The sequence below is a fragment of the Cydia fagiglandana genome, chromosome 26 (assembly GCF_963556715.1).
Source record: "Cydia fagiglandana chromosome 26, ilCydFagi1.1, whole genome shotgun sequence".
NCBI lineage: Eukaryota > Metazoa > Arthropoda > Insecta > Lepidoptera > Tortricidae > Cydia > Cydia fagiglandana.
This window is the reverse complement of record NC_085957.1, coordinates 57,501-68,409: the sequence shown is the minus strand read 5'-3', so window position 1 is coordinate 68,409 and position 10,909 is coordinate 57,501. Positions and strand designations below refer to the sequence as shown.

Sequence of the window (10,909 nt, the reverse complement as noted above, 5' to 3'; positions counted from 1 at the left end):
CGCATTGAGTTCGTATTGAGAAGATTCACGTGCATTTCATGTATTATATGTATCTGTGCGTATTTTGGGTTAGACAAGGGGGAATAGTTACGTGATTATTTATACGTAAACAGATAGCTAACGTGACAACTATGCTGGAAGAGAAACAATCACTATAGTAGCTCTGTGAGCTGATGTAGAACTCGCACTGAAGTCGCAAAAACCGCATGAACTGAAATATCCGAGATCGGCTGAGAAATGCGTACTGTAGTGGACAACATTCGGACCTCGGACAGACAGCTGGGCAGATAGGACTCGTGTGGGTATCTTAAATACTTTAACCGGAATCACTTATCCCGTCTCCGCTTCCTCATAGCCAAAAAACTAGACACCAAAACGAATGTGGTGATTAAAAACATTAAATTTTGGTTTTGTTTAAGTACTTATGTGTGTATTTCAAAACGTCATCAATGTATGGTGTTAAACAGGAAACGGCGAAGGTCCTGAGCTGGCTGCGGTCTCTGCCACAAGACGACAAACGTATTAGCGAGGAGGTGGACCGCCTCATCATTGAGCAGACTACCAGCGTACCGAAGTTCTCACCGAAGCTGTTGTGTAAGTAACATTCACAATACAGACCACAATCTGACATTAGCATCGACCAAGTGGTGTTCAATCAGTAAAGTAAGTATAAGTACGACATACTTACCTAAGTAGGTAAGTAGGTACCTACCTAAGATATGCTTACCTACTAACTGACTCTCCATTTGCAACGGTTAGTGCCTGCGCTGTCTTCATAAGAAAACTGTACCTACTGTAAAGCCTAAGAGATAGTGGCGCCATGATGGCAGAATGGAAATTTGAGTAGGTAGCTAATATATAAGTAAATCATTTTGGTTTATGCAGATTGATGTAGCGGTGTGTACCTATGTATTTCGTTGAGTATCACCTTTTCGCCTGGATGGACATCGATTCTTCATAGTTTTCGCAAATTCTATACCTACAATTTGATAGCACCAATAAACCAAGGTTAAAAAATAGGAAAACAAAACAACCAAGAGATCAGATCACAGGTCCATTGGCCAATTGACTTTTGACGCCATACAAATTCATGCAAACGAATTAATGGGGCAAATTGGAAATAATGTGCGATGCTGCAGCACGGTCTGTGATTGGTCGTGGTGGCCGGGGAGGTCTCGCCAATTGACATGATGAATCTGCCCGTATTGTTTTCCTTTCTGTTTAATACACATTAAATAGGGTTATTGTCGCAAAAAGTTGTTACACTTTCAATATTGGAATTCTGACTTGAATTTATACAAGTTAAAGCACTCGTCCCGTTTCGTCAAGTATAATATCGCACATGTGTTAATTCTAGTTGTTAATAACCCCTAGTGTAGGTAAATTTCATTCGATAGCGTGACGTGAGTACGGGTTTACTTGCGTTCAGTCTCATTTGGTATGGCATTTTGAACAGCGCGCCAAGCGGGACGTTTTGGAAACTTAGAATCCTCTACGAAATGAGAGCTTTGACGCCGTTTGAAACCACCCTGGAGGTCTAGGTACCTATGGGAAAACAGCCGCATTTCCATGAGACGTAACGCTTATGGCGTCAGCAGGACAAAACCTTACTGAGTGTCTGAAAAACAGTCCCGTCGGTTATAAAAGCCCGTACCTATAATGACAATTTCTGACTAAGCTTGTTTCTCTTGCAGTCACCGCCGTGAAAGCGTTCTGGGTGGCGCTGATCGTGAACCTGACGCGCGAGTTCTGCGGCTGCATCGCCGTGCTAGTATACACCAGTCACATGTTCGAGGAGGCCCGCAAGGACGAGAGCACCAGCATCGCGCTCTCGCCCAACAAGCAGTCCATCCTGCTGGCCGTCGTGCAGATCCTCGGCTCGTGTCTGGCGTGCCAGCTGGTTGATCGAGCTGGGAGAACGGTTACAGACAGGCTCAGAACAGCATTTATCCCGTTGGGTTGGGATCCTCACTGCTGTGGAGAGTAGGTAGGTTCCGCTTTCCGACTTCTCTTATCCACTTTGCCCGGTTCTGACTTGGGTTGAGAGACTATAGGCCCACACAGCTAAACGAGTCGGACTCGCGCACGAAGGGTTCCGTACCATAATGCAAAAAATAAATAAAAAGAAAACGGTCACCCATCCAAGTACTGACCACTCCCGACGTTGCTTAACTTTGGTCAAAAATCACGTTTGTTGTATGGGAGCCCCATTTAAATCTTTATTTTATTCTGTTTTTAGTATTTGTTGTTATAGCGGCAACAGAAATACATCATCTGTGAAAATTTCAACTGTCTAGCTATCACGGTTCGTGAGATACAGAATGGTGACAGACGGACGGACGGACAGCGGAGTCTTAGTAATAGGGTCCCGTTTTACCCTTTGGGTACGGAACCCTAATAAAAGTAGCTAAGGGTAGGCAATGCTAGCGTTTGCTCCGCTTCCTTTTTGCAGGCCGAATCGGAAGGGCTTCATTGGCCATAGTATCTGTTTGCAAGTCGAGCTTTCTGTGTGTCAATAAAATTTGTCGAAAATTAATCAACCCTAGGAGAGTACTGGGTAACATTGAGAACTAAACTATACTTATCTTCGGGGTTTTTTTGCCATTTTATGTGGAGGTCGAACATAAGTAGAGAAAAAAAAATAGGATAGCCATTGGGTATATAACTATAGTATATTGCAGACGATCATTTATGTTAGTTAGTGTCGTTAATAATTCAGACTTTTTGTGTATTTTCAGTTAATCATGGCCAAATTAATGATAAAAACTGGATTCCGAGCAATCACGCACAACGTCGCTTTCCAACCACAAACAACAATGAAAGGAAAACAATTAGTTTAGGCTCAACATGTGCAAGATGTAAAAGAAGTCAAATGCGAAGATCATATGAGACGTACCATTGAAGCTCGTGTAATTCGTCAAACTTCTGTGACATCGACGCCATACACAACATCCTTCAATGTAAGCTTTTTTTCTGTTTTTGCAATCTTTGACATAGTACACACATACTATGTATGATACATTTTTAACCGACTTTCAAATCTCAAAGAAGGAGGTTATCAATTCGGTTGTATGTTTTTTTTTATGTTTGTTACTCGATATCTTCGTCATTACTGGACCGATTTTGAAAATTCTTTTTTTGATTGAATGTATATGCATACAGATTGGTCCCGTTTTTGTCAAAACCCAGTTCTGATGATGGGATCCATGAGGAATCGAGGGAACTCCTCAAATCTTAAAGGCATACATATAATTATTTTTAGGTTTTTATCAACAAATCAAGTATATACATCCAAAAAAGTGTCATTTGATGAAGTGGAACTGCTGATGATGATCAGAACGGAATTCTTCGACGCATAGTTCACGTGTGGCGATTTTTCCTCTGCGTTATGTTTGTAAAGCAAGTTAATTTTTTAAGCCACATTTTTGTCAAGCTCGGACCCGGGCTCGGACCCGGACTCGGACCCGGACTCGGACCCGGACCTTGACCCGGAAAACCACTATGATACCTTAACTAAATAAACCACTATGATTACCTGCCATAAAATGTTGGTATAAAGTATGATGATGCCAATCTTACTAGCCCTTCCCGCTTAAACCCCCGTACACCGCACCGCATGCGCCGTTAAATGGGTTTGGTTCGGTTTGAACTGCGATCCTCACAGAACCGAACAAGGGTTAAGTTCGGCTAGAACTACGACCCTTACAAAAGCAAAATGCTAGTAGAAAAGTGGCTGGTTTTACCTCCTTTTCTACATAGTGTATCATCTACAATAATCTTTCACCGGCCCCCATAGAAGTCGGTTTTTTTTTCTTAAAAATTATAATGTAATAATCTAATAGAAAGTAAAGATATAATTTATTTTTTACAGATGTAGCACCAGCAAATTCGACCTCGATCCAAAATGACCACAACGCGTAACGCAGGTAGCAGATCCCGCCGGCCCTGCCGCTGAACGCCGGCGCCGTGCCGCTTCCTACATGCGAGTGTCGCGCGCCGCCCCCGCCGCGGGGCGACGCCGAGCCGAGCCGAGCATGGCTTCACCCGCGCTGTCAAGTGGTATAAAAGGTCGCCGAGTCACGACCCAAATCAATTGACATCCCGGTCGGATCCTAACTAGGACCTCGCTCTAGGCACGGCAGTCCCGAATCACACATTGCGTAAACCCTATATGGTCGCAATTCCGATTCACACGGCTGTCTACTAGACCGAGCCCTCCGAGCGAACTCCTCACTAGTAAGGAGCGAGCCTTTCCAGATCACACATTGCATAAACCCTCTATGGTCGCAATTCCGATCACACACGGTGTAACTCCCACCCTAGTGAGGCGTAAGCCCAGTGCGGAGTACGTCTCGTCACATCGTTAATTCGCTATACCCGTATCACCTATACGGTCAGTCGCCTATCTAAGTAAATGAACAGTTTGATTTCTCGTAGTGAACAGTATACATATGCAACAAAGACAATTGAGCAGTGCTAGTGTCATTACAGACTTCATCGATACTTTATAAGATAACAACTGTGTTAATATACTCTGTGTGTGTGCTCAATAAAATGAAATGAAAAATTTATTGATAACAATTGATTAAAATTCTTATTAGAAGATCTGTGTTGTTTCTGATTAACCAGGCCTGAACCCATCACCATGTAATAAGAGTGCCAACTAGGTAGAAACCTCTACCTAACTATAGTCGGCGCTCTCACGAGGGAACCTCACCATCACCCTCTGTTAGCGCTCTGGCAACCCTGCCAGCTTCGAACCAACCAATGATGTGTGGAGATGCAGCCCAAGATGCCAACATGTACGGCGAGATCAGCGGCCAATCAGAAAGCACGATGCTAGCGCCAATGTTTCGCCTATAAGACGCATCCCCACTCTCATCTCTCTATTGCAATCTAACCATTGAAGCGATCGCGCGAGTCCTAGACAATTTAAAGAACCTTTTGTATTATACAGTCATCAGCAATAGTATCTTACACAACTAGGGCCGCAAAAATTATGTGACACGTTCTTATTTGGAGCGCAATAAGAGCGCGTCATATATTTTTGCGGCCCTAGTTGTGTAAGATACTATTGCTGATGACTGTACATTCTCACCATTAAAAGAATGGTATAGTTTTATTTAATAGCCCAAAAGGCGCAAACACTCTCTCATTTTACACAGATTGATTCTAGTCGTTATGTTACGAGTGGAAAATCTGATGGTGTGTATAATCAGAGTAGCAGATGTAAACATATTACGGCTCTGATATATTACATCAACCATGAAGAAAGCTTCTCGAAAACCAGCGAAGAGCAGCAATGGGGTAGACCACGTGCCAGACAGTTCGCTAAAGAAAAATACTCAAAAGGGAAATACTTCGATGGCAAAGAAACCGGCAATAGTTATTAGTACAACAAGACATCAAAGTTTGATATTTCTTCGAGTGCTTATTTTGAGTCCCGTGCAAGCGAAAGATTCTATAATATTAATAAGTAATTTTTCACCACCAGCTCGGAAAGGCTTACTTTGCACTTCAAACACTGATAGCAAAGTTGCATTTTATTCACATGTGTAATCAAATGCAATTTTTGAGTGGTTTTCTTATGTTTGCTGGTAGAATTGACTTTTAAATGATGATTTTGGATGATAAATATTTAAAAAACATTCATTTGGATTTGATTTGATTTTGTATGATATTTTACATTTAATATTTGCTTCGGGTTGGTGTGGTGAAAAATTTTGTGTTTCACTCGGGGCAAATTTTGTTTAACCCTCGTGCTTTGAAACCCTCGCAACGCTCAAGATTCCATTTTTCGAACCACTCGCTACGCTCGTGGTTCAATTTTGGAATCTTTCGCTGGCTCGGGTATCAATATTAGCATGAGTGGTTAAACAATAACAAGGGGGCAACCTTGTAAAACAAATAACTATAGAATCTTGAGCGTAGTAAGGGATTCAAAAGCGCACGAGATGTAAATAACTTTGATCTCGTGTAGTACACAAAATTTTTCACCCTAAGCAGTGAGAACATACCTAGAGGGACAGAGATAATAGAACCCAAGTATATCTAACTTGTATTAGACCCCGCATGTTGAAATGACATTTGACTATAAATGTCACGGTTAGGTAAATGACATCATTTAGTCTCACTCAGTGAGCAAAATCGCATTTTGCGTTTTTAAGAAGCAAAGTACCCTTGTTCGAGCTGCTGAGGTGAAAAGAAAATAATTTTTAAGAAAAAAAAACCGACTTCCATGGGGGCTCAGCAAAATTCACCCTTGGTTATGCACAAGCATAGATGTGGTTGCCATACACCATGGATGTATTACAAAGCTGGTAGAATTTAAATGATCAATATCTTGCGATAAAACGGCTATTGTAGATTTTGTCAGTAAAGTTTGTAATGTGCAATATCTGTAGTTTGTTAATGGCAATATAGAATTAGAGAAAAAACTCTCCTATTACACCCAAATCCAAACACTAATGTATGTCACTCGTATGACAATGTATAATTTTTACAAGTTTTTATTTACTTTTGCACAGTAAGAGTAGATAGAGTAGAGTAGATAGAGATGAACATTTTATAAAAGATGCCATTTTGAAAAGTGGAGAATTTTATTTTAAACATTATTTACCACATTTGTATGTGTCGATTGGTAATGAACTGAATGAAAAGAATAACAATAAACATATTGTGCCAAAGGATGGTTTTACTGGTAAGAACACTTTTACCATTCGACTAACCCGGGGTTAACTGGTTAAACCTGGAATTACCATGGTTATTGGTACAATTTGACACTGGGTTAACGGTTTAACCCCAGGTCAATGGGATGGTGTAAGCGGCCCTAGGTGATTAATGTGGTTTAACATTCATAATTTATTAGCCATTCCATTAGTGTTTGTTACATATAATTAATAAGGGTAATGTTAATTATTCACAATATTTATAATAAATCACTTTATTGACTGTTTATGCTATTATTGTGTTTTTAAATAAAAGTAAAGTGTGTTAATGAATTTTTTATCATTATGAAAATGTAGAAAACAATCCCAAACACATATATACATGGGTTTATTTATTAGAAAATATTGAGGACTGCAAATTTACTTATACCTTCACAGCAAATATTCAAAATATCTTCAATATGGCAAAACAAGTTTTGAGGAATTTTATTTAATATTTGATAGTGTCAGCCATTCCATTATCCTCTCAACATGAATCCTGGTCCAAGCGATACTGTAAGTAGCATCTGTTTCCTGAAAATTTCATATTACCTATTCTTTAGAAAAGGTGGCATAACAAGTCCTATTTTTATTCCACTTTCACAATCAACGAGTTCCTCATCTTCGCTAATTCCTCGTATTCTCTGTTATGGTTGCTTGAAGAGCGTAAATCTTTTCAATAGTATTACATCCTTGGTATTTCGTCTTCTTGTCATACATAATAACCTTCGAATTAAGTACTTGATATTTCAGTTTGAACTTCAGAGCTACATATTTCTTTGTCACTTGCTGTATTTCTTTCTTTATTGTTACTGCGTTCCATGCAACGTTTGTATCTAGACATGGCTAAATTAGCATTATCCCGTGCAGAGTGTATGTAGCAGGAAATATTCTTGGGACGTAACTAGGACTGTCCTGTTCATCAGCTTTTTCGCCTCCAATGAAGCCATTTGATCGATTCCTGGTCCCCCCACCTCCTATTTCGCACCCAGCGAATAATAAAAATATACAGTGTCATCTAACGGTGAGTAGCATACTAAACAGGCCATTTTTACTCTAAAGATGGCGCCTTACGAACTCGCTGGACTTAAAAAAAAAAAAAAAAAAAAAAAAATATGGCGAACAAAGTTTACCGGTTGAATCACTTACTTACCTAATTGTTTGTTTATTTATTTATTTATATAGGTAAATAATAAAGGATCGATCGTATTGATTGATTGATTGTGTCGTCGAACTGAATGTGTCAGTGTCAATGATGTGACATATTCAGTGTTGCCAACTCGGATTTTGAAAAAATGCTAGACTAATGTCTAGATTATGCCAAAATTATGCCAAAGTTTTTTGAAATATGCTAAAAAAAATGCTAAAATGTCTACTTGAAATTAAATACTTAAAACACATAAATTTATTCAAATTTTCCGCCTTTTTCTACTGACAAGATCTGCTTGACCAACTTTATATAGTCCGTCGACGTCCATCCGTCCAAAAAAGTAAAAAAATACATATGAAAATATGAACCACATAAGGCGATGGCGCATATTGTTGCAAGTTGGTGCAAACTTGGCTTAGACTAAATTATGCTAAATAATATGCCAGATGCTAAATGGAAAATTTTGGTGCCAAAGCAAGTGAAAATATGCCAGATCTGGCATCAATTATGCCAAGTTGGCAACACTGGACATATTATGTAAATCAATCAATGTCAGTCAATGCGAGGGGGGGGGGCTATACAGACACAACTCACCTTGGATCGCATTCGATTTGCGTCCGGCAGTTAGGTGGGTAGGTACATTTATTTATCTAAATTAAATCTGAAAAGTAATTTTAGGCTTATTTATCTAAATTAAATCTGAAAAGTAATTTTAGGCTTTTTGCTGGTTAAGTTAACTAAATAAACTTAGCATCGATGACAAAAGAAAAAATCGAATGTGACTTGTTACAACGTCTGTAGAGGCCTTGACCGAAGAAAGGTAGAAACGAAATTTAATAATAATATGATTGAGTAAAAAGGAAGGGAGGGGGCTACTGCGTATAATAATAGAGTGTAAAAAAAATGTACTTACGTTTATTTTTATTGATTTTTGTGTTATTTGGAAGAGGTGCGCGCCGTGTGCAAATATTTTGAACGCCACACCATAAGACACGAAACTAATTACACATGTTTTTTTATTCAAAATTAATGAATATGATTTTTTTTTTAAATTTTTCTGTAATTATTAAGCGTCTATAATGAAACCATTTCCAAAAAAATGTCATCATGCCTATTCATAAGTCATCATCTTTGGATATTATTATATCTGTGATCTTTGGCCTACTTAAAAAAAAAAGGAGGTGTATTTTTCTGTTTAAATTAGAGCAGCCGTTGCAGCCCGCCATCTATCGAGCATTGGTAAGTGAGTTTGTCTAATCGATTTGGCAGTGACCGAATCATCGATTTGTAACGATTATTGTTTTTATTTCCTAGCTTTTCCTACGCTAAACTATAAACAGCTTTGTTATTTTAAGTTAAAATACAAAGTATTTTAAAATGTTGATTCATGTATTACTTGAAAGGTAATTTGAGTATTAATTTCGATATTCGATGGTGACATTTCATGAAGCATGATAAGATGAATATATGATGATGATGATGATAATTTGCTATTATTTCATTTGAGCAACTTGATTTTGTACCGTATGCCACGCCAAATTGAAAGTAAAATGATAATTGTACTCGATGAGCATCGATTTTTAATCTGGTATCTTATGGTTATGGAAATAATTGGTAGGAAAATACGACTCTCGAAACGTCAAAGTGAAAATTTTTCATATACCTGAACCTGAACAAATACAAACTGAGACAAATGAGAGCAATGATTGTACAACTAATCGTTTCTGTGATTTGCGTGACCATAACACATGGTAAGTGCATAGTGAATTCGTCTTGAACATTATTCACTGCGTTTGATTAGCATTAGCAAGTGATATTTATTTTGAATTATTATTAAATGATTGGATCAAATTGCCTGAGGGGCTTGTCTTGCAAAGCACCGTATTTGGCTATGTTGTCGGTGGCAAGATAAACCAATCTGGCAATATCTCAAACACTGATTTAGTAACAAATTTTGCTGTTAGTGACAGTACAAAATATTTCAGGAGTCTGTTACTTTGAATAATAACACATTTCAGGTGGACATTCCCCTTAAACACCCCTTAGGTGAACTAAATTTGGGTAACTCCTTTTCCGCTGCCTTACAAAGATTTTACTCGATAGAGAGAAAATTAATGAAAAATGTGTGAGTTGCTAGAGCAGTATAAAAAATTCATTGATGAATATGTTGAATTGGGACATGCTAGGGAGGTCAATATTAACTCTTATGATATGTTGAATGGACCTGTAAGCTTCTAGCTCAACATCATTCTGTTTTCAACGGGGCTGGCCAGCATCAAAAGTACAAAGCTTCGTGTTGTGATGGACGGGATCCTGGGGCATGAAATCCAAAAATAAGCTGGCTGTCAATGATGTCATGGTGCAGGGTGAGCTCTTTGACATATTAATTTTGTTGTTATGTGGGTTTCATATGCATATTTAAGCAAGGAAAAATGGGAAAAAAATTGTAATAGCCTAAAATTGTAAAACCTTAACCAAACCTGGAGGAAGGGGTGAGGGGGAGGGGGGGGGGGGCGGGGGGGGTTTATGCTTTAAAAAAATTAGGTTAGGTTTTTATGATTAATTTTTTTTATTTTATTAATCATAAAAACCTAACCTAACCTAACGTAACCTAACTTTTTTTGTTATTTTTTTTTAACCTAACCTAACTTAACCTACTTTTTTTTAACCTAACCTAACCTAACCTAACCAAACCAAACCTAACCTAACCTAACCTAATTATTATGTCCTTGAAATGCTTATGCTTATTTAAGCTGGGAGAAATTAATAAAAAACGGGTGGTGGGTGGTGGGGGGGGGGGGGGGGGGGTAGGTATGCTTAAAAAAATTGGTTAGGTTTTTGTGATTATTTTTTTTTATTTTATTAATCATAAAAACCTAACCAAACCTAACCTAACTTTTTTTTTTACCGAACCTACCCTAACCTAACCAAACTTTTTTTTGTTGTTTTTTTTTTAACCTAACCTAACCAAACCAAACCTAACCTAACCTAACCTAACCTAACCTAACCTAACCTAACCTAACCTAACCTAACCTAATTATTATGTCCTTGA

General features: G+C 38.4%; 1 pseudogene; it reads left to right on the top strand.

Annotated features, from left to right (window-relative positions):
• Positions 1-1,702: 1,702 nt before the first annotated feature.
• LOC134677242 (uncharacterized) lies at positions 1,703-6,839 on the top strand (annotated as a pseudogene).
• Positions 6,840-10,909: the final 4,070 nt, after the last annotated feature.